The 23,303-nt window shown below is 36.2% G+C and overlaps 1 protein-coding gene across 9 annotated transcripts in view; it reads right to left on the bottom strand.

The window, feature by feature from the left end:
- Window positions 1-23,303, bottom strand: part of SGCZ (sarcoglycan zeta) — a 393,854-nt gene that overhangs the window by 361,910 nt on the left and 8,641 nt on the right. The window contains exon 2 of one of the 9 annotated variants that reach the window (XM_072928218.1): window positions 8,125-8,190. The exons of the other annotated variants lie outside the window; for them this stretch is intronic. The gene's annotated coding sequence lies outside the window, so the exon portion shown is untranslated. The remainder of the gene's footprint in view (window positions 1-8,124; window positions 8,191-23,303) is intronic. 9 annotated transcript variants of the gene reach the window in all.

Below are 23,303 nucleotides of genomic sequence, written 5' to 3' on the forward strand. Positions count from 1 at the left end.
TCAGTATCTTTATTGGTGATATTGAACTGCAGTGCTTTCTCAGAAATAAGTATTTTCATAGGGATAACAACTGCCAACTTAGTGAAGAGCAATATAGAAAAAATATATTCAGATAAAACTTCTGGTCTCTTATCAGGGGTAAGAAAATTACAAACAATCAAATTTTGTCCAAGTCGTCAATATATCCCAGTTTTTCAGGTCACAAACATGTCCTTCATTGTTTTCAGCAATCACCTCTAGCTAAGGGTATTCTCTTTTGGTTCTTCTGTTAAAAACCAACCAAACAAGAAAAACAATAACAACACCTAGACTCTATTAAAGAATTAAGTATTTGATTGTAAACTTTTGACTTCTTATCTATAATGCCCAATCTCTTAGAAGGCATTTTTGCTTATAGACACTAGGTTGAATCCACTTCAGCAGCAGTGGCTTTTGACTGTTGGAACTACAGAATACAGAATCATTCATTGTCTATTTGCATCTGAAGTCATTAAAAGTGGAAAACAGTAAACTCTATGTCAGTACCCAATCCTGCAGATTGATGGCGCTTGTGTTCTCTCTGGCAAATAGTTTTATTCACTTTTACTGGGATCTATTCGTATTCAAACTCTTTAAAATATTTTAGTTCTAAGTCTAGTAGAAGTTTCAGGTCCAGATGTCTGGTAGAAATATTCAAGCTCAAGTGATCCTTTAGAGATGGTGAAATAGAACTCTTGCCCTGGAATATCAGAGTACACAAAGAAGGAGTGCTAAAGCCAAAAAAGCCACGTGATATTATGTCTTCCAAGAAGCAGCTTAGGAAGCCAAAAATGATAAAGCCCAAATGTTGTGGTTTGATATGAAATTAAAGCTAAGAAAGGTCCATTAAATATTCATCAATTCATAAGTGAAGGTGATAGCTTAAATTCACTAATTCTAGTTGTGTATGCATAGGAGATTTTACTTCAATCACTCAGATATCCTGACAAATTCTGTAGGTCATGAATTCTAATGTGTAGTAATTGCACTATGTCACAGACATAAAACCACATATTAAATACTAATTGAAATTAGCTTGAGTCAGAAAATTTCTAGAAAAACAGGTTCTGTCCCTGAGCTTAACACTGAAAACTGCACTCTCTCACATCAGTATACCATACTAAGGAAATTGTTCTTTAGCTTTATTTTTTATTTAAATAAGATCCAAATAGCAGGTAATACAGAGAAAAACGTAGAATATGCTATTTGATTCTGGAATTCCTAAATTTTGAATGAAAAATTAAAACAACAAGACATTTGAGAATGCTTTATTTAATGAGCAGTCCTATGACACTGGTTAGAATTTGGCAGTTAAATCATCCAAAATCACTGAGCCAGCATATAATTAGGATGAAAATGCAGCTATGCATAATGCCCATAATTAGGCCTATGAAAGCTGAAACAAGCAAAACCATTAAATTAGTCAATGTTTCAATCAAATGGTCAGTGCACCTACCCACTGAATTGAGTGAGTAGGTTTCTGAGGTCCATAGGTGAACTGCAGCTCCTACACATTGAGAAGGCATTTTGCAGGAAACCACGTTCTCTTAGCTCCTCCTCTGACTTAAAGCTATTACCTACCATGTCCCAAGTACTGCAGCAATGCACCGCAAAGATAGCACAGCACACTGACCAGGCTATTAGCTTTCTGAATAAAATAGAAAACAGCCCAAGTTTACAAATACATAGCCAGTTGGTGCATATGGTCTACTATGTATTAATGTTTTTAATGTCCTGAGTGTTTGTTGTAGGATATTGACTTTGTATTTGTAATCCTTAGCAAGTATCCATTATATTTCCATGCTCCAGGTTTTTTTTGTGTGCTTCCCTGCTTCAGTTGTAATTTTTAAGTTCAGTTATCAACAAAGGTCACTTGTGCCATTGCCCTTTCACAACAAACACATGACACCAGCCCAAGACAGCTGGACAATTTTGTTAGCGAAAGTCTGAAGATTTTTGTCTGAAGCTTTTCTGCATGCGACACTCAATAAGAAATTCTTTAAATGTACCAATTTGTGTCAAAAACCACTTCCAAATTCTGGCCAAGTTTTAAAAAAATTTATTCACAACACACTATGGGCTTCTGCTATTTCTGCCATGGGGAAACCTGATTACTCAGAAGACTTGTGACATTTAAACACAAAGATTTGCAGAAGAGCCTCCTATATACTGAAGTCCCAGGACTCTCAATTCTGACATTAACTGTATTCTTACCTACCTTTTCCTGACAAAAAATACCTGAAAACACTTTTAAGTATATGGACTGAGTAACACACACTGAGAAACAATGAAACAACACACAAAGCCTGTCCTATTGGATATATAAAAAAAACTTTTTCACTGTGAGGACAGTCTCTACCTGTTCCATTTCCACCAAAACTGCAATATAAAGTTAATATATTTATTTTTTTAAGCCCTATTGGGAGTGAAGGGAAACACTGTTTACAGCTCAGCTACAGGTATCATCTGCACAGATACCAGAGTATGCAACACAGTCCACAGTTCCTGTGTTGTCCTGACAAAACTGGACGAATTCCTTTGGAGGAAATCTGTTTATCTGCTTTATACCAAAAATCAAGAGGTAGACTGGAATACTGAAATTAAAGTAGCGGGAACATAGAGTCCTTCCGACATGGTAAAAAGCACAGGAATTATGCCTGTAGCTATCCATCTGGTATTTAATCCAAATAATCTAAATTGATTGTTCTTTCACAGTTTTTGTAAATCTACCTCTATATGTTCCTAAAAAAATCTTAATACAGCACCCACTGGACACAGACAGACAGTACTTCATTAATTTCAATGTGTTTAATGTTTTTTAATATGTTAGCCCTGCAGCAGTGGTATTCAGTTAGGAAAGATTCACACACTTAATGCCTTACATATTTTCTCAGCTCATAAAGAGCTACACAGTACTGCAGGGAGCATACTGTAGAGTTATTAAATGCTATTATTAAATATGTCATATTATTGCTGAAATCTGTACAAGGCAAGAAAACAGAGAACCCTCAATATTTGAACTTTAAATATTATACAATATTTCAGTAGCTACATTTTTACTTCATAATTCCAAAAGGTCTCCATAGCTAGAACCTACATATAATCACAACCCAAGGTGAATATATTACAGTAAATGTGACAAGTTAGATGATAACTGTGCTGTTATGATTTAAGGATTTACAGTCATGATGTGAATGCATTATGCACAGTGATAGTTTTCATAATTTATTCATAATTTTAGGAATACTATTAAAAATATAGAGGCACTTTAAAAATCAGATCAATTATCTGTGCATCACTCAGTAGTTGAAACTCATATTTACTGTGTGTTCCCATTTGCTTTAGTGCATTATTTTGCTAAGGGCCAAATTCCAAAATAGTAGCAGTTTTCTTGCTGTTTTTGTCATTTTACTAAAGCACTCATGAGAGTTTGGATTCTCTATCTTTTATACCATCTTCTAGTAAAAATCCAGAATTTACTGAGATTATGGATTAAGATGCTCCCCATGAAAGTAAGAACTGAAAAAACCTATAGGTTTATATTAAAAATTAGAGAAGTCAAGGCATTGTTACTTTCCACGCTCCCTGTTATTAAGGCTTCGTACCACACCAGAAGATGCCATGTCAGCCTCCTGGCCTACATGAGCAAGAAAAGAAATACTGCCTAGGGAAAAATGGTGCACATTGTACCACACAGCTGCAGTGTGTCACCTCCAGAGCTGTCATCCTGGATTCTACAAGGGACAGACCCCCATAGACTGTGTGAATTTAACTAATACAGAATTCACATACATACCTAGGAATAAAAGATACAAATACAGACTAAACAGAAAAAAGACTGGACTAGTGCTCTGGCCAACAATGAAAATACTGTCAAGTCATCCATGAAATGCCAACACAAAAAGGAGTAATAAAACCATTGACTGGACATAGAAACACACCTACACACACACATATATCTTTTTTTTTTAAATTCATATTAATATATACTCTGAGATAGACCTTGCAGTATATCTTTGCAGCTCATCAGAGAGATCTGATGCTGAGTGCTTCTTTCTAAAAATGGATTCTAAAACTTCTTTCTAAAAATGGATTAGGAATTATGTTGAAAGAAAAACACAAATAAAACTTTAGTACCTAAGAACCTATTTTACAATTAAAGATTTAAAGAGCTCAAGCTGTTTCTTTTAACAAAAAGTACAAGGAATAACTTGATTAGTCTATGAAAGTATCTTCACAGAGTGAAAAGCTAGGTAAAGTAAAGTAAAGTAAAGAGTTCTTTAATCTAGTTGAGAAAATGAAACAAGAAGCAAAGGTTAGAAACTAAAGTGACACATATTACAATTAGAAATTAGGCACTCATTTCTACCACAACCAATTAACAAGTACATTTGTAAGTTCTTTTCCTACTGAAGCCTTTTGAAGATCTCTTTTCTAATCTGAAGAGAAACAATTTTATGTGAAGTTTTGATCACACTTCCTGCTGCTTCTCTTCAGATTAAAATGTAACAACTGATTATATAAAATGAATTGCCAGCTAGGATAAAAGGGACAGGGAGGAGAAATGGCCTTTTTTTCTCCCTGCAACAGAGGAACTAGAACTTGGTAAAATACAAACTTAGATAAATTTTACCACACATACTATAGTTCAAAGGAGTCAACCAATTTATCAGCATTGCTCCCACAGAAAGAAGTTCCCACAGAAAGAAATGTTGAGTGCCTTAGGACTTGGGGTATTGCAGTCATAGAATTTTCAGTTCTAAGTGGACATACAGTAAGTTTTTTGATACTTTTGGACTCACTTTCAAAAACAGAAGTACAAGCACTTGACATCTTTTACAAAAAAAATTGTGCCATTTCATGTCAGTCATTTCTAGTTCTGAATCCAATTAAAGACACAATAATGAAATGTCTCACCAGTGACTGAACAAATTGAAAAAAACACTGTCAAGCTTTCCGTAACATTAGGCAGGAAATATTAACAGATTATATTCTACACTGAAAATTGTAACAAGAATAATAATTGAAGTCAATTGCCAAATCAACAGTAATGTAAAACATGCAAGTAGTCTAGCTAAAAGGTTTCTAGTAATTTTCCAAGTACACTTACAGGCTTAAAGTAAGCTGATGAACTAAAAGCACACAGGAGAGTAGACAATTTTGATTATCTGGCCATTTAATATATGCTAAGCATGAAAAGATGGATACTAAGGAATTCACACTACTCTGTAGCTTCCTAATTATGTCTTATCATCGATGAATCTAATGCAGAGCAAGCTAGTTGAATAATTTAATTTGTTGCAATTTTTTTTGCTAACTGTAATGCAAATATCATTGACTACATTTTTCTTCTGGGTAAGATTATTCTACCGCCAGTAGTGGGGAAAACAGCCTTTTTTTATCTCTTTCCACAAAAAAAAATATTATGTATATATTTCAACCTATTTCATTTTACCTCTTTTCTTCTTTTTCCTATAAATTATACATTAGATTAATTAATATTTGACTATACAACTAAACAAAAGCTAATTTTTTTCCTAAGTTTGGCAAAATAAATTTCTTCAAGTGCAATGTGTAGAGTAATCTCTAGAAGCTATTTTATTTCTGGAAGTTATTTTAATTCTAAAATTTGCTGTCTTTCCAATAAATGTGAATTTAACACTTTTGCAAAGTTTTGAGTCTGTAGTTATTCAGGCATACATTCCAGTCGCTTTCTTGAGTTATGCAGTCAATGAACTGTTTGACACTAAAGTCAAACTGTTCACTGTTGCTCAAGTGTGCCTGCCCTGCAGCTGCCTGGTCGTGTGGAGCTTCTGCTGCTCCAGATATACCAATAAGCCAAGAGTGAATTTCAGTCAATAGATCTGCCTTAGCAAAAAGATGTATATATTCTTCTACAGTGAAAAATAACTTCAAAAATGTAGCTCTTTCAATGTGTCTTTCTCAAAGACCAGTCTAGGTTTTAAAAATGAGGAAAACAGCAAAACAGAAAATAGCAAGTGATCTTTGTCACTGTCATTTGTCTAGTGTTACTGAATTACATGAAAATACTCAAGAAGAAACATAAAAATATGGTAAACTGTGAGAATAATTTCAAAAATTTTGACATAGGTTCACTGAGAAATGTGTGTGCTACATACAAGGAATTACACTTGAGTTTTAAAAATCCTTGGCAGAAGAATACAATGCATTCTAAAGTTCACCTTGTTTTGATTCATCTTGGTCCAAAATCTCACCAGAAACAGCAACATTATAAAATATTCAGATTTTTAAATCGTTTCAATAACGATTTTACCAAAACTATATCTTCAAAAATTATACCGTGCAAGGTATTTTTGAAGCTGAAAAATATAGATTGAACAGAGTGAAACAAAGGCTTGTTATCTCTTCAAGAATGTTGTTCTATTGATTAGTACTACAGAGTCACTACTGATAACTCAATCAAACTCAACAAATCCATGGGTTTGGGGTGTGATGGGCCACCTGCATGCCAGGTGCCCATCGGAGCTGCTCGATCATTCCCCTCCACAGCTGGACAGGGGAGAAGATAAAATGAAAGGCTCATGGGTCAGGATAAATGCATGGAGAGATCACTCAGCGACTACCATCATGGGCAAAACAGACTTGACTTAGGGAAATTGGTTTAGTTTATCATGAACCAATATAAAGAGCAGGGTATTGAGAAATAAAAACTACATTTTAAAAGAGCTTTCCCCCACCCCTTCCTTCTTCCTGGGCTTAACTTCACTCCTGATTTTGCTATCTCTTTCCCCCTGCTGCAGGGGATGGGGAATGGGAGCTACAGTCAGTTCATCACACACGCCTCTTGCTCCTTCCTCCTCAGGGAGGGCTCCTCACACTCCCCCTTCTCCAGCACGGCTGTCCCACAGGAGACAGTCCTCCACAGACTTCTCCACAGGCTTCAACCCTTCAAGCACTGAATACTCTAACGTGGGCCCTCCATCAGATCGCAAGTCCTGACAGCAAACCTGCTCCTGCACAGTCGTCCCAAGGGCTCCCGGCTCCTTCAGGCAATCCCACGCTCCAGCCGGGCTCCTCCATGGGCTGCACATGGGGCTCTGCTCCACTGTGGCCCTCCACAGCTGCAGGAGCACAGCTGCCTCACCACGGTCTGCCCTGCAGGCTGCAGGGGAACCTCTGCTCCTGCAGCACCTCCTCCCTCTCCTGCACTGACTCTGCTCTCTGCAGGGCTGCTGCTGTCCCATATCCTCACTCCTCTCTCTGCCTCCTGTTGCTGTATTCTTAAATACATTATCCCAGAGGCGCTACCGCTGTGACTGCTGGGCTTGGCCTTGGCCAGCAGTGGGTCCATCTGAGCCAGTTGCAATTGGCTCCACCATATACAGAGGAATTATACACCAGATTCTCACAGAAGCCACTCCTGTAGATCCCCTGCTACCAAAGCCTTGCCACACAAAGCCAACACACGGGCCAGGAGCCAGGGTGATGCTTTTGACTCAGACAAGCTTGGAGATAAAACTATAAAGAGATTATAAACCAAGAGCAGTAAGTTCTTTCCCAGTAGAGGAGAAAGATATTTTTATGGGCTGGGAATTGGGTATTTTTTCAACTTGGGTGCGTACCATAAAAATCTAGTTCAATATCTGTGACTGTGGAAAGAACTATGTCAATCTGTTAAAAAAAAGAGTTTTTAAAAGTCCAACAATATAAAACTAAATATATTTCTAGCAGATGATCAAGTTTTCAATCAGCTGGCAAATTGCACTTAGGTAGCAAAAGGGGAAAGATTGTTTGTGATAATGGGCCTGCTGATTAGTTTCCTTTTACAGAAAGAACTTAGTGAGTAAGTAAAGCTTGATGCTCTATCACAAATATTCTCCAATCTCTTATTCTTTCTGTATGTCTGAAATGGTAGTCCAATATTTATTGCCAGTTAAAACAGTCTCCAAAGTAAAAGAAAGGTATGTCCATGATGACGTCATCTTCTTCTGTACTAGGAAAGAATATATTTGGAACATACTGACCCAATGTGCTGCTGATAACTACTGTGGAATAATAACCTCATGGACAGAGTAAGATATACAAAGTTGTCATAAAGAAATGTGCTCCAGGCTCATGACTCACAGCAATGGTTCTTACAGCACCAGGCCTTCTGTCTTCCTCACTTATAATTATCCACTTTTCATCCATCTGTGGAAAACAGAGGCCATGAATGAGAAATTCAGTCTTGTGGAATATTTCTGTTCATGATGTCCATAAAAAAAGGAACTGTGTTACAAAAATGTTCCTCTCCCTTTGTTTCCTTTATACTATGCTTCAAGTGCCTTGAGAAGCAAAACATTTTTGCTTTTGTTTCTAGAGACATTAAGCATGTGTGATATAACACAGAAGCCCTACTCTGCATCAGCAACCCTGTCACCCATTTTTTTCATTACTCCTCTCCACCTTTTCTTCCTGAAAGGTGCTTCTAAAACTCATGTTCTATATAGGCTTACTGGATAAGTGTATTTCCTCTGCCTAGAAATTTATCATGTCTGCGTAGAAGTTGTACCTGGGACAAAATATATGTAGAGCAAGAATGGAAGATGCTGAGATGCATGAAAGGCAGGTTTTGGACTTAGTTCTAGGACCTCCTTTCCTACCTGAGCACATGGGGACAGAGATGGTATACAAAATAGGGAAAATGTGAGGTGGGTATGGCTTTGAATGGCAGGCACAGAACTGGGCTGCAATTCCTGTTTCAAAGATTTTGGGGTGCAGTGTAAGGAAAGAATACAATGACCTTGGGAGAACAGAATAAAGTAAAGAACCAGAGAGGGTTATTGAGAGGCCAATACTGAATCAGAAAGGTTGACAAATGGAAATTCCTTTCATTTGTTTCATTTCTCTAGAATTTTCCCAACAGAAAATTACAGGCAATTTAAAATCTAAGCACTATTTGAGTAAATTTTAGTAAAGTATATGAAAATTTAATTTCCCAAGGTATTTTTGCAAAGGAAACAGTTTTCTTTCTAAAGTGGCAAAAAACCTAAGAAGGTTAAAAACATGACCAATGAAGATTAAAATGCAGAAATAATGCACTCTGAAAGAGACTGTAAGATTAGAAACCTTTTATTATATTCAGCATTTCTTTTTTTGAAGGCCATTCAGCTTCGTTTTACGCTTTCAATACATTTTGACTAGAAACATAAATCAGCTGACAGACACAAACTCAAGCAAGCTGAGGCTTGGATTTTATAGCAATATTGATAAAAGCTAGTGGGCATTCCTGCTGGAACATTGACATTTGGCCTGAGAGAGTATTTTGAGAGATTTTTCAGATTCCTCATGCATCTAAAGACATACTGCAGTGCTGCAAGTAATAAATGCGGAAAGGGCAAGGGACAGGGAGAAGGGTTCTCTCGACGCAACCAACAAAATAATTTTTCTAACAAGATTCAAGGATGTACTTAAGACCGCATAAGTTTCAGAGCCTGGATAAGTTTTAAGCAGAGATGCAGGAAAAGATAAAATAATACTTTTATAGATTTCTTTGGTTAGTTCCTATTATGCAGAAGGGAATGTGTAGGAAAAATATGCAGTAACTTTTATGTCAGTTTGACTGGCAAAGCATAAGCTGAATTAGAATGTATGAAAGGTGAAGTGAAGCTATTCAAGGAGGGTCATAAATAAAAAAAAAATAAAAAAAAAAAATCCTAAGATACAAAACATGCAAATAATTCAAAGTAGCAGGTTTTCTTTGCTTCTTTTTTTTTTTCTTTTTTTCCTTTTTCCTTTTTTTCTTTTTTTCTTTTTTTTAAGATTACTCTTTCCTTTATGTAATTCCATGCTGGAATACCCACATTTACTAACCACACAAAATTGAACTGGAAGTATATCTCCTAAGATCTTTGTCTGTTTCTTCCTCCTAAGTCAGAATCGACTGTGACAAAATCACCCTTACAGGCTTTTGTGCAAGCCATTCAATAAAAATATCTATTGCTGAATACTCCACAACAGCTGTCTTCACTCTGCCCCAGATCTCTGAAAATATGTCTTAATGTCTGTAAATCCCTTGTTCCAATATTAGCTCATTCCTTCACATCACTGGATGAAGGAAGCAGATTATTTCCTTCCTCCTCAGGTCATGTTTTCCAGACATGATCATTCACCATGCTTTTCTCTGCAATCTCTTCAGCTGGCCAATATTTTATTTGTGGTACAATAACCAAACCAGGATACCAGGTGCTGGGTTTGGTTGGGTTCTTTTTCCCTTTACAACAATATGAATTTGACAACTGGTGCTGCCTTCAATAGAACATCTCAAATTTTTTTGCACTTTTTGGCTTGCTAGGCAGTTTCTATCTTTCATTGCTCAGCTGATTATTTTTACTGAAGTGCAATAATTTCCATTTGTCCTGCTTGAACTGCATCCTGCTTTACAGACCAAATCACCAATTAACAAGATTGTTTTAGATCTTAAACATATCCTCCAAAATACTTGCAGAAATGCCTCCCTCCATTTTCACTTCATATAAAAGAATACATCATCTTAAACCATTTTGAAATTATTCTCCCTGGCTTCCCTTAGTTTAATTTGAATTATGCAAGAACTTTTTACTTCACCACACCAAGGTTTTAGTTTCCATCACAGTTTTGCATTTTGGGGAGTTTAATGCAGGTGACATTGCAATTATTTTGTGTGTTTTGGCAGCTAGGGTAAGGAACAACATCAATATCAACAACAATATCAATCAACATCAACTTCAATCAATAACTATTAGCTGTTCCATTAGAAAAATCCAAAACAGACAGAAATTCAAATTTGAAAGTAGTAATACTTGCTTAAAATTTACAACCAAAATAAAACTTTTCTTTTCCTAGTATCAATTAGAACATACATCTGGACTTTCAAGCAGCAAAGTTACAATGTAGAAAGAAAAAATGTAAAAGACAAAATTTATTGAATAATAAATCAGGTATATATTGAAAGAGAAAGAAAGCAAGAGCACAACAAAGCCTTGTTCTAATTGACTAATATAAACATTTACATTTTTCATAAGGATTAATGGATTAAGCTGCTTCATCGTGAAGGGAAAAAACTGCTGTTTATGACAACAGTAAATGGCTTAATCTGGGTAAAGCTGTATGTAGTAATGGATTTAAGAGATATATACACATAATTTTCTTATTTAATTTTATTAGCATAAAAATGGTAAAAAGTTTTTGTACACATGTTTCTGTTTAACCTTTTACAACCAGCAATTCTATTCCAGTATTGCATAGGCTTACTTTTTTTTTCAAGGAAAGGAAAAGTACTCTGTGCCAAGTTAAAGTATGGTGAGATAATCTTCCTAAAATTGTGCTTGAATGCAGTAACTGGATTCCTAATGGCAAAGTGATGATATGTGAACACTGATCAATATGAATTATTGAATATCAATATGAATCAATGTGCATTAGCAAACTCATGCTGAGAAAAGTGCTTAGAGGCCATAACCATACACTGGGCTCCAGGCAATCTTCTCTCTGTATCATATTACTTCCTTGTGAGACAGCACTCAGCAAATCAAAACGCAATGTAATTTCTGTGTTGTGTTCAACAGAAAATTTGGAAATGCTGTCTAATACTCTAGATTTATTCTGTAGTATAAAAGAGAATTATTGAAGTGTAACAGCTCAGAATTTTAAGATAAATAAGGAAGTTTTGTCAGCAGAGTGGAACACTAGTTTATCTTTGAGCTTTGTCTATATAATCCTTACATTTTATGCTGCATTTGCTGAATAAAATGCCATACCATGAGTTAAACAGTCTGGAAGAATTAGTTTGGAAGATGAATTAGTTTCAGATAGACAAAATCAAAATTAGAACTCAGCTACATGCACATCATTATTAATTTGATTATATTATAAAAATAAGGATATTTGATTTTGATTTTGACCAATGAAGTAGTAGTATGAAGCAAAAAAAATTACCTATGGTACAACAAAAACATACAATAAAATAAACTGAGCAGAAATTTTTGCAATATAAATAATGTAATTTTCCAAAAGAAAGAGATCTGAGAACATATACATGCTTGATATTTTATTTTAATTCCGGTAAAAGAGGTTCAGCATCTGGAAATCTAAAGAAGGAAAAGTGACCACCCAGTTGTTACTGCAGCTTTTCTCCATTCTAGGGTTCAGGCTTTAATTTTCCAAACTATTTGTCCTGAATCTTCAGTGCTACTCTGTACAGATTTACTAAGAAACTAAAAATAGACTGCATGTTTTACAGTAAAGTGATTTTTTCCTTCTTGATTTCATGGTTTTAGAGAGCAGAGGTAGCAAAGATTTAAAATATGTATAGTCAAAAAGCCACAAAAATTCAAAACCCATGATCAGGTTGAATGCTGGAAAATGTAAAGCAGGACTAATAAACTTTAGAAGAAATAAACCATTGTTCTTTCTAGTTTAGTGATATTGAAATATAGATAGCATCTGAAAGTTCAGAAGAGCAGAAGCAGTAGCATTGGAAAGAACTGCTTAAGGAAAGAACCGACCAACATCATGCATCACACATGATACAATTGAAAATGAGGACTAATTGTTGCAAAGTATATATTTTATGTGACAAGGACAAATTGTTACAAACACTATATATTCTATACTGTATAGCATTCACCAATGTATTCTGTCATTTAGAAGATTGTGTCAATTTATGACTTTGGGACTGAACTAGGGACCTGCAGACACCACCTAAGTCTACTGCTTCACAGCCAAATCTCTGTAGCCTGAATCTGCAACAGCTTGACTCCCTTTGTCACTGCCATGGACAAAAAATTACAATATATGTGAGCTAAAAACCTATACTTGTAAGCTTGGTGCAACAAGAAAATAACTGGAGAACAACTGATTCTGATTTTTAGGATTTATGTTTTTCAATTTCTTCTAAATGATTGAAAATTAGCTTTAGTCTTACAGTTAAAGATTGTTACATTTTATACAATATTTTCCCATCTCCTATTTCTTTTTACTTCTCAATCTCTTATTTATTTACATTTATGAAATATTACCATATACCACAAAACATAAATGCCACAAAAGTAATCCTGAATGTTCCTTCAGACAAGAAATATAACCTTTATTTACCTGAAGTGTAACAATAATTGTGTAGCAAGTTATGAGAACTCCTTATTTTCCAACAAAAAATATTGTCCCTTTTGCTGGAAAAATAGAAAAGGAACGTCTTCCCTTGTGCCCCTGAGAATACTGCTTTTCTTCACATTAGTTCAATGGTCCAGATAATAAATGAATAATGAAATCACTACTGTGCACAATATTTTTAATTAGGGAATATATTACAACTCCTACATTATAGTCTCAGGCAGAAAATATAATGCTTTGGATTTCTGCCTAGAATGTTATTACCATTTGAAAACACTTTCTAGTAGATTCTAGAAGGACAGGATGGTTGATTTTCCAAACAAAAGATGATGCTAACCCTTTTTGACTAGGCAATATCCTACAAATCTACTTTTTACATCTTTGTATAACTAAATTCTTCTGAAAAAGTCAGGAAGTTGATCTTCACAACAATTGCAGTCAAATTCAAGTCATTACTGTCCTTTGCCTACTATACATATGTACCTCTCAAAGGTGCTACAGCACAAACATGCAACTCATTTTGGAATGGCTACACTACCTTCAGAAATGAAGTATATCTTTTCCACAAAACCTAGATCAAAATAAAAAGTGAGAAAATTAATCTCTGCATGTACATACTAAAAACTCTGCAGCCCATCTGAAAATGTGTTTATGGCACTTGCAAACATTGCTTCATTTTGTTAGTGATTTAGTCAGAGACTTTGAGACTACTCCATTTTTCCATATATTTAATGTCTTAAGAAACAATTGAATCATTCTCAATGTCACAGGTTTACTTCACCCATTTACCTTATTTACTCACATTAAGCTGGTAACATAAATTAGACTAAAGCATAATTTATGACTGCCTTAGGCATATCATCTTGAAAGGCATTCAGTCTCAACCTATAAACATCACCGGACTGAAAATTCATCTCTTTCCTGGTAAATTTACTCCAGCAGCTAATCATGCTCCCTTTTATAAATTTGTTTGCCTGATGGGGATATGCACATGCCCTGTGCACCTATTATTATTTCCTTCTCTGCTACAATGAAGTCCTTTAATACGCTGAAGTTGCCCCGCATTCTATCAACTCTCATATTTTGGTTTGTTTGTTAAATTAAACAGGCCAAGCTTATTCAGATTTTCACTGGGCAGGGTGGAGGGGGTATAATTGATGATGTTACTGTTTCAAGATACTCATTCAGGCACTAGAAGCAATGCTGTTTCTTTATTTATGACCACAAGAACAGGTGCAGCAGATCAGACAAATAATGGGTCACTGTAAGAGGATACTTGGAGACACCATATAAGTATTTCCCTAAATATTATTATATTGGATAGATATTTCCATCAATTTCCGTTCCAGGAGAAGAATATATGTGCTCTCTTTTATCCAGTTACTGCTTATGAGAGGATTTTTATGCTTAAAGGTTTTAAGAACCTTTGCTAAAGGACCTCATTAAAAGTATTTCAAATGGGCAGCAGATCTTTGGGAGCTGCCTCTGGTTGCCTTACCCAGCACTGTGCCTCTCCAGACAAACAGACCTTGAACAGCAATCCTCCCCATGCTGAGGCTCTCCCCTGAACCACCCAGGCTTCCAGCACTCTCCTGCAAATGTGGGGCCTTCTACAGCAAACAGTGTCCTCTCCGGCACCAACACAGGATCATCTACCTATGCATGGAGCTGCTTGGGCTGGAAGCATTTCAAGTAAAGATAATTTCTCTTGAAATATACAGAAGGAGAAATCACTGTGATAAATTACAATGGAATAAAAGATGAATTTGAACATGGTTAGACATACCAGGTTACTAATGATGCTGCTGTCACCCAACAGTTTGGCTATTACAGAGCTGCTCAAAAACTTTCATAGAATATTCCAGCACAATTCTTTGAACAAGGGTGAATTACAATGCATAAGTGATCTTTTTACATGTGAATAAAGACTTAGAGCTAGCTACATTATTTGGTTCCAACATGGTTAAAATATAATTATTTCACTCACAGAAAGATTCCTATTGTGTTTCCCATAACTATGTGATACATTCTCAATGTCCCATTGTGGGCATCTGCATGCAGAGCACTTCAAAACAGTAATTATTGGTATAACTCTCACAGCCTGTATGTGTATCACAAGCATGCATAGATCACTTCACTTGCTGAAGAAGAGCACTTGTTTTCCTTGCTGGAAACTGAGGGGAGAAAAGGAAACATAAAATCTCTTTTTCGTGTATTACACACTGCAAATAGCTCAGTGCAAAAAAGGAAAAATATTTTTGATTACATGGCTGCAAAAGCTGTAACACTGCCCCTTATTTTGATGACTAGCCTACATTTTCTTCCATCCACTACAACTACTTATGAGATTCAAAATATATGCCTGGGCTTGATTTTCTGAGTTGAAGCTGAGTTGAAGCTGAGAAAGAAAATGCTTTGTGGGACTCAAGTTAAATGAAATGCAGCAACAGGAGCTGCCTTTTTTTACAGGTATCATAAGAGAAACTAATATGGCCTGAGATCTCACTGTCATTTCATCAGAGCTACTTTTACAGGGTAGAAGGGAAGTGCATCCCAGCTGAGCCAGCTGAAGAAACACTGGCACTGCAGCACCAGAAGAGGTGACTGCAGCAGAGCCAGGACTACACCTCCCCTGGAGCATTGGTCAGTCTGCACCTGGCATGCTGCAGAGCAAGAGGTTTGTTGGTAACCAGTCCTCCTGACTCTTCCAGAAGATACTGGCTGAGAAAAGATTAAATCAAAATATGCTTACTGTGATTATTTGCTATAGCAGTTACTAAAAACTGAGGTGCCCTTGCCTATTATTTTCAAGACCTCTGAATTTTGATGCCTACTGTCTTTGTTGTTTTCCTCTTGGCTACAAAATGCCCATTGTCACATACACACACAGTGCTGCAGTAATTAGACCCACACACTGCCCTGGTTCTATGAGTTGACTGAACTTCTGCTGCCATCAGGGAGGCATAAGAAAGCCTCTAGACAGCAACAAGGTCCATGAGCATAAATCTGGTACAAATTTCACCAATCATGACATAGGAAAATTTTTCCTACCTGTTTCTATTTCTTCTATTAAAAACATATCACAATACAGGGAACATCTTTTTAAGTCTTGAAAATCTCAGGAAATATTTCCTCTTTTTACTGAAATTAATGAGAGTGTTCTGATGAGCACTTATGAAATCAGATACAAACTAAGAGATTCTATAACTACAATAGCACACCTCTTACAGCACTGCTGGCAAAAAGTTTTAAAACTTGAAATTACAGTAAATGAAAAATACAGTCCTATAAAAGCTGTACACACATATGGCCATATATGTACAAATAGACACTTTTTAATGCTTACACTACTTAGAAAAGGACTGAATTATTATACTTAGAGGAAAGCAGACTTCAAAGAGAACAATTGCTTTGGTTCAGCTAATATAGTACCTTAAATCATCAGACTGCCCAGCAAAAATCTTTTATTTAGGGAAGTTTTTTGGAAAACTACTGAAGGGCCACAGAGCTAAATCAGAAAAGGTAAGATTAAAAAAAAGCAATGGAAAATAAAAATAAACATATCAAAACCCTGTAGTATACTAATTTTGTTTTGTCCTCTTTATCCATATCAACTGCAAGCTATTGAAGATAAGTTTTTTCTCACTTATGTATTTGGAAAACAGAACATGATATTCCCTTTAATTGTGCCAATAAAGCAAATGTCTCGAGCAGATCTTGCTTTTTTAGAGAAGAGAGGAAACAAATGTCATTCCCAGAAGCAAATATTTAATTTCTTAAAAACATAGTGCAATATATTAATTTTACAATCCATTTCTGTACAAAGAAACCTCAGTGGTAGAAGGACGTAAGCAGAAAGCAGGCAAGGCAGTCCCTTGTGTTCGTCTCTTTACTGTAAGGTCTTTCACAGTTGAGGCATGGTCCACTTGATGATCACCTCAGATGAGCCTGCCTATCCCATACTGCTTCTTCAGGAAGTGACACGTGTGTACACATATCCCACTGGAGGAACTGGAGGAAGACCTACAACAGGCATCTCATGGATATGAGCTGTCCATGTGTGCTCCCAGCCCAGAGTACCAACAGCATCCTGGGCTGCATCAGCAGCAGCATGGCCAGCGGGGCCTTTACTCCCCTCTCATGAGACCTCGCCAGGAGCACTGCATCCAGATCTGCATCCTTTGGCACAGGATGGACACAGACATGTTGGAGCAGGTCATGGAAATTATCTCTTTTTTTTTACAGATATCGTAAGAGAAACTAATATGCTCAAAGGACTGGAGCACCTCTCTGATGAGGACAGGCTGAAACAGCTGGGTTTGCTCAGCCTGAAGAAGAAAAGGCTTTGGAAAAGTCTTATTGTCATCTTTCAGTAAAGGGAGGGGCTTATAAAAAGGATGGATAAAGATTCAGATTAGATATGAGGAAAAATTCTTTGTTACAAAGAGGATGGTGGAACACTGGGACAGATTGTCCAGAGAGGTGGTAGTTGCCCCATCCCTGGAAGATGTCAAGGTCAGTTTCAATGTGGCCCAGAACAGCCTACTCCAGTTGAAGATATTCTCGTTCTTTGCAGAGGGGTTGGACTAGATGACTTTTAAAGGTCCCTTTAAAATCTGAACTAATTTATGATTCTTTGATATGGTATTTTGTCACCAACTATTTTTTTCCACTGATATTTTGTTGCAGTATTAATTATTTGGCCTAGCTAGTGACAAACTTTCAAAACAACTATTCAGAAAAGTTTCGAGACCAATGCCCTTCATAAAACTGTAATTTCCCTGTATTCATTATGTTCTAAATCACATCTAACGTCAGGTTTGCTGTATTTCTCTCCAGGAATCAATGGGTAACTATACTATCATCCATAAACCATATCATTCCATGTGACTTAAAAGGACAAGATATTTTCTTTCTGAGGCTGACAGTCAAAATAGATGGCTAGGATATAATACTTTTTGCAATTTACTCTCATGACTGGGATAATGAACAAATCCTTTTCTACCAGCCAATATGGATATTTACATAATAAATCTAATCAGAGCATATTCAAAGCACAAGGTGTAACAAAGAATATCAAGTGGAAATGGGTTCCTACCTGCATCATGAAACACAAAAGTACACCTGGAGCTCATAAAAGACATAAAAAAAAAAAAAGGCTAAATGCCATGGATTTTTTTTTGTCCTTAATACAGCCTTGCCAAAACTGTTGCCATTTGTTCAGAACCAGAAACATCCATTTAGTCATGATCCAGGATAGTGCTCCCAAAAGCACTGAGATAACTTCACTGACAACTCCGTATTTTGCTTTCCACTGTGCCCTGAACCACTTAAAATGCTACAGGCTATCAGTTCTGATGCTGCAAAATGTAAATATGTGAAATGGGCCCACCTCCTAACCTCTCAGCAGCAGTCAATGGACATTGGCCGAGCTGACATTTACATTTTCAGATCATCAACATCCCCCTATCCCCAGACAAAGAGTCTTGTGAGAAAGATATTTTAACACTAGGACAGAAAGCACTGAATGTTGAGTAGAAGGCTATTTCTCAGTATCCTGTACTTCCCCTGGAAAGTCTGTTTTTACCCAGTAACCACCAACAAGCAGACCCATAACCTACATAGTAATGCACCTGTGCCTGTATTCCTGAATAAGCAAACAAAAGAATTCAAGATCTCACAGGTTAGAAAGAAAAAGCTAGCTTCTAATGTATGCAAACTGCATCCCTCAATGCATATTTTTAGGTGTATACTGATTGACTTGTCTCAGTGTTTAAAACTGGGTTGCCTTTAAGCAGCCAAGTCTCTTTCAAGAACTACTCATGATGATATTATTAACTTTTGGTATTGAAAATTTGTTAGTAGCACCTGATGTATCCCAATAAACAACACTACCATTTCATCCTTAGCCCTGGACCGTGAAAGTTTACATCTTTGAGGTTTTCATTTGTTTTGTCTTTTCAGACAGTGCCAATAGAAGCAAACTACCCATCAAACTGATATAGATACAGACTGTTGCATGAGGAATGAATTACAATTTTAGCTTTCTTTTAAAAGGTATGTTTTTTAAAGGTAGGGGGTTTTTTTTTAATTATTTTAATTGGTCCTAGATTCAAATAGAATAAATTGAGCAGACAAGTAATTATTCCTCCTCCTGTCTTCAACTCCTTTGAAAGGTAAACAGATTGTATTTTTCCAATAAAAAGATGGGATTGTATCTGTCATTGAGATTTAATTGTGATATAACTTATATTGATACAAGGATTCGTTTTACTCAGATGTAATAATTACAAAAACATCCATATTAATCTTAGTTCAACATTGGATATAGGCAGGCTTTGGCTCCTCATGAGATAAAGAACTGAATTCTGTGTATTCTGGCTGAGGTAGTTCAGAGGGTCAATAAGCAGGATTTCTTTGTCATTTAGCAATATAGCATTTCATTCTCTTTGTTCAATTCACATTGTTGTAACTACTTCTGAGCAGGTGTTTAGAACACAAACCTTATAGACACTAAAATAAAGAGATATTTGGTTCTTGAAATGTGTGGTCTGGTTGGTTTGCAGTTGACAAGGCATTTTACAGGAACACATCTGACTTTTTACAAGTTTCCAACAGCAGTAAACTTTATTCTTGCTGACAGCAGAAGCAATTGCTGTGTTCAGAATAAAATTGATTGGTTTAAAAGTTAAACTCTGCTTTTTTGTTTCATGTTTTATGCTCTAAAGGTACATTTAAATCTGTTTCAGATAATAATATCACAAAAACAATTGTATGTTACTGGAGTAAAAATACGTGTGAGTGAGCACCAAATCATTGCAAGGTAAGGGGAAGTGGGGTTTATTTGAACTGGAAATAAGTATTTAACTTCTTCATGTAGAAAACAGTATTTTCATAGTGAAATTTTCATGATTTATTTTCAGTTTATAAGATCAGAAGAAAAAAATTAAGGCAAATAATAAAAGCAAGAAATAAAACTGCCATCATAACCATCCACAGTAAGCAGGCACTTTGTGTATTGTGATCCAAACAGCTGCCCTCATGATGGCATGAGGGGCACATTCCTGGGAGTTCTGGGTTCTTGATTCTTGGGCCACATTTCAGAATAATATCAAAAGTGGCAACTCAGCCACTACAACTCATACACAAGTCTGGAAAATATCACACACAGAATAGGCACCTGGCACTATTACAACCATTCTGCTTTGTAAGGGATGATCCAACTTAAAATGTTCCAGCTATTAGCTGCCACTGCCAGCTCCTCCAACACAGCTTAGTACCTCTGCACCACTGCTGAGTCAGCTGTATTTCACTTTGGGGGTTTTTTTTGAAAGTGTTTGGGTCCTCCAAAAATTAAAATTTATGACATTTTATTTCTGCTAGAAAAGTTGCACGGTCAAACTGTGCAACTGGCTGGCAGGTCAAATGGAGGTGAGAGAAGAGCACAGAACTGTGCCAATATGACTTTGGTAAGACAATGGAAGGTAGACACCTTCATTTGGCTCACATGATGCTATTGGCTTCTTCCAGTAGACAGGCATCTTGTTATCTCTCCTGTTTCTTTCTTCATGCTACTGGTTTATCAGGGAGGAGTCACAAGATGCATCAAGTGTTTATCAATGCTATAGGATATTTTGGCATTGTTATCAAATATTAAAGAATTTAAAATGTAAATGAGTCCAGGTTCAAAGATGACTTGTCAACTGCAAGTAAACCATAAAATACATTGCATACCAATTCATTGGTAACATTCCACTGGGACAGTAATTTCATCTGCTTTCATAGGTTCTGAGATTTTCTGGCCCAATCACCTCCTCTGCACCTGAGTTAGTAGTTTGATTTTTCTAGCACCTCAACAAATAAATTTCACTCATTTTTTTCAAATGTTGCATATGCCACAGATAAATTACTTAAAAAATAGTAATATTAGCACAGAACACAAGATTCCACTTTGTTTTAAAAATTGCAAAATATGGTAATAATATGTGAATAATTAAGATATGTCCATGAGGTATCAGCATCAGCAACAGTGCAGACAGCTATAGAGCCCTTTTGATTCAGTTTGTCAGCACCTCAGAACAACATCACTGTGCTGTCATTTGTTATTACACCCCTCAGCCTTCCCTTTCACCTTCAAATCTTTACATTCCACTTGGCTATTCTAAAACTGCATTGGCAAGCTCTGCATGTCTATTACAAAATAATAGCATTGTAGTCTGATGCAGCAGAGTACACCCAAGACCAAAATAAATTTTACTTAATACAATCTATAATTCTTGACATATTAGGTGATAGGCTTCAGCACAGCTCCCCTAGTGCTCCCTCTTTGCTCCGCTCATCATGCTGCAATTTTCTGCCTGCTAGATACATTCATTGATTGATCAAGACTTGCAAAAGTCTGAGTTCAATAGGATAGACAGGACCTCAGCAAAGGGTGCCTTGTGTTTTATGTCTGTCAGCAGTATGATGGAAATTCACAGACACTACTTGCAGTCTCATCATTTCATTAAGCAATAGTGGAAGTGGTCTCACTAGACTGAGTAAATGACATATTTGCATGAACAGTGAATGTTATCTACCTCATCTAAAACAATACTGAACAAAACGGGGTGCTTAACCAGAGAGAGGTCTCTTCTGAACAAACATAATTTTCCAAACACAAACTCACCTTTGCCTAGTGAATTGGGGGAAAAATGAAAAAAGGTATGAGATTAATTCTAAAAATAGTAACACTTTCCTGAAAACAAGATATACTTACAGATATGACAATGTCAGTGCCAGTATTGGGGAAACAGCATGCTCTAAGTAACTTGTTAGTCTCTGAAGAATTATATTCTTCTGCCAGCTTTGTCAGGAAAATCTAATAAAACATTGATGAAATAGAAGAATAATTTTCTCTGCATGAAGATTAAGTGGGAACATGAGTTTATACGATGGACAGTTTTTGCATTCATCTCATGTCTGCTCAGGAGCTGCAGGAATCATTGGGAAATGGCACATAGAATATTTCTAAACTGATGTGTATCTGAAATAGTAGATGTCAACTTGAGTCCTACAGGAAGTGACAGTCAATACCAGCTTGTTGCCAGCTATTTCTGCAACAACCTATAAAGCTTGACACAGCTAGGCAGTCTTGTGCTAGGACTAAATCCTATTGTTTCAGAAGATATAAAACCTGTATAAAAATGCATAATTACACACAAGCCTGTGTGCTAGTACCTGTCAGAACCTTCAGAGGGAACTGAGGTTCTGACAAAGAGTATTAGCATTTAGGAGTAAGGGTAAATGACTTAGGAACTCCATAAACTGGAGTAAATCAGTTGAGCAATTTCTACATAGTATTTACCATCTGTTGGTGATGACTCGAGCTAAAAAAAACACAGATAGATCTTGATCTCAATTTTTGTGGGGGTTTTTTTTAGGGTTTTTTTTTGTTTTGAGGTTTGGGTTTGGTTTTTTTTTTTTGGTTTGGTGGGGTTTTTGTTTGGTTGGGTTTTTTTTTGCCTGAACTGTTCTAAACTTCTGAGAGGATTAAGATTTTGTGTCATTTTGGAGGAATGGATTTTTATATGGAGTGTCTCCTAGTCTGTACTTATTCAGAGCTAATTTTCAAACCACTTATAGTAATAAAGGATGCCATGAATTTCAGCTTTAAGGCTAAGTAATCTTCTTGGAAAAACTTCCAGTCTGTTTGTAATGCATTCTGAAATTCTCTCTGCCATTTATTGAGGCATAGATTATTCAGCTTCCTTCCTCACACATATATTATGTGGTGAATGGGATTTACAACAGCCAGCCTGCTCTGCAAGGAGACTCCTGAACTAGCGAAGACAAATTACCAAAAAAAAAAAAAAAAACACAAAAAAAAAAAAACCACCACAACACCACAGACTGAAAAAGTTCCATGGGATTGTGATAACCAAGCAATTGATTTGAATACAGCAAACTGGCTCAATCTTTTCTTCAAAATAGAAACAACCTGTCCAAGTAGGGTTACAGTCTCTTTTTATTGTTTAAGATATATGCAGTTTAAGCTAATAGTAAAAAAAAGAAAAAAAAATCACACTAAAAGGAAGACACAGGAATTTTTTACCTCATTTGGCCACTTACCCACTGAAAGCCACTGTGGTCACTTATGTGTGCTAAAAAGAAATCACCTTAGAGCACCCTCATCA

This window comes from Taeniopygia guttata, chromosome 4 (assembly GCF_048771995.1).
Source record: "Taeniopygia guttata chromosome 4, bTaeGut7.mat, whole genome shotgun sequence".
NCBI lineage: Eukaryota > Metazoa > Chordata > Aves > Passeriformes > Estrildidae > Taeniopygia > Taeniopygia guttata.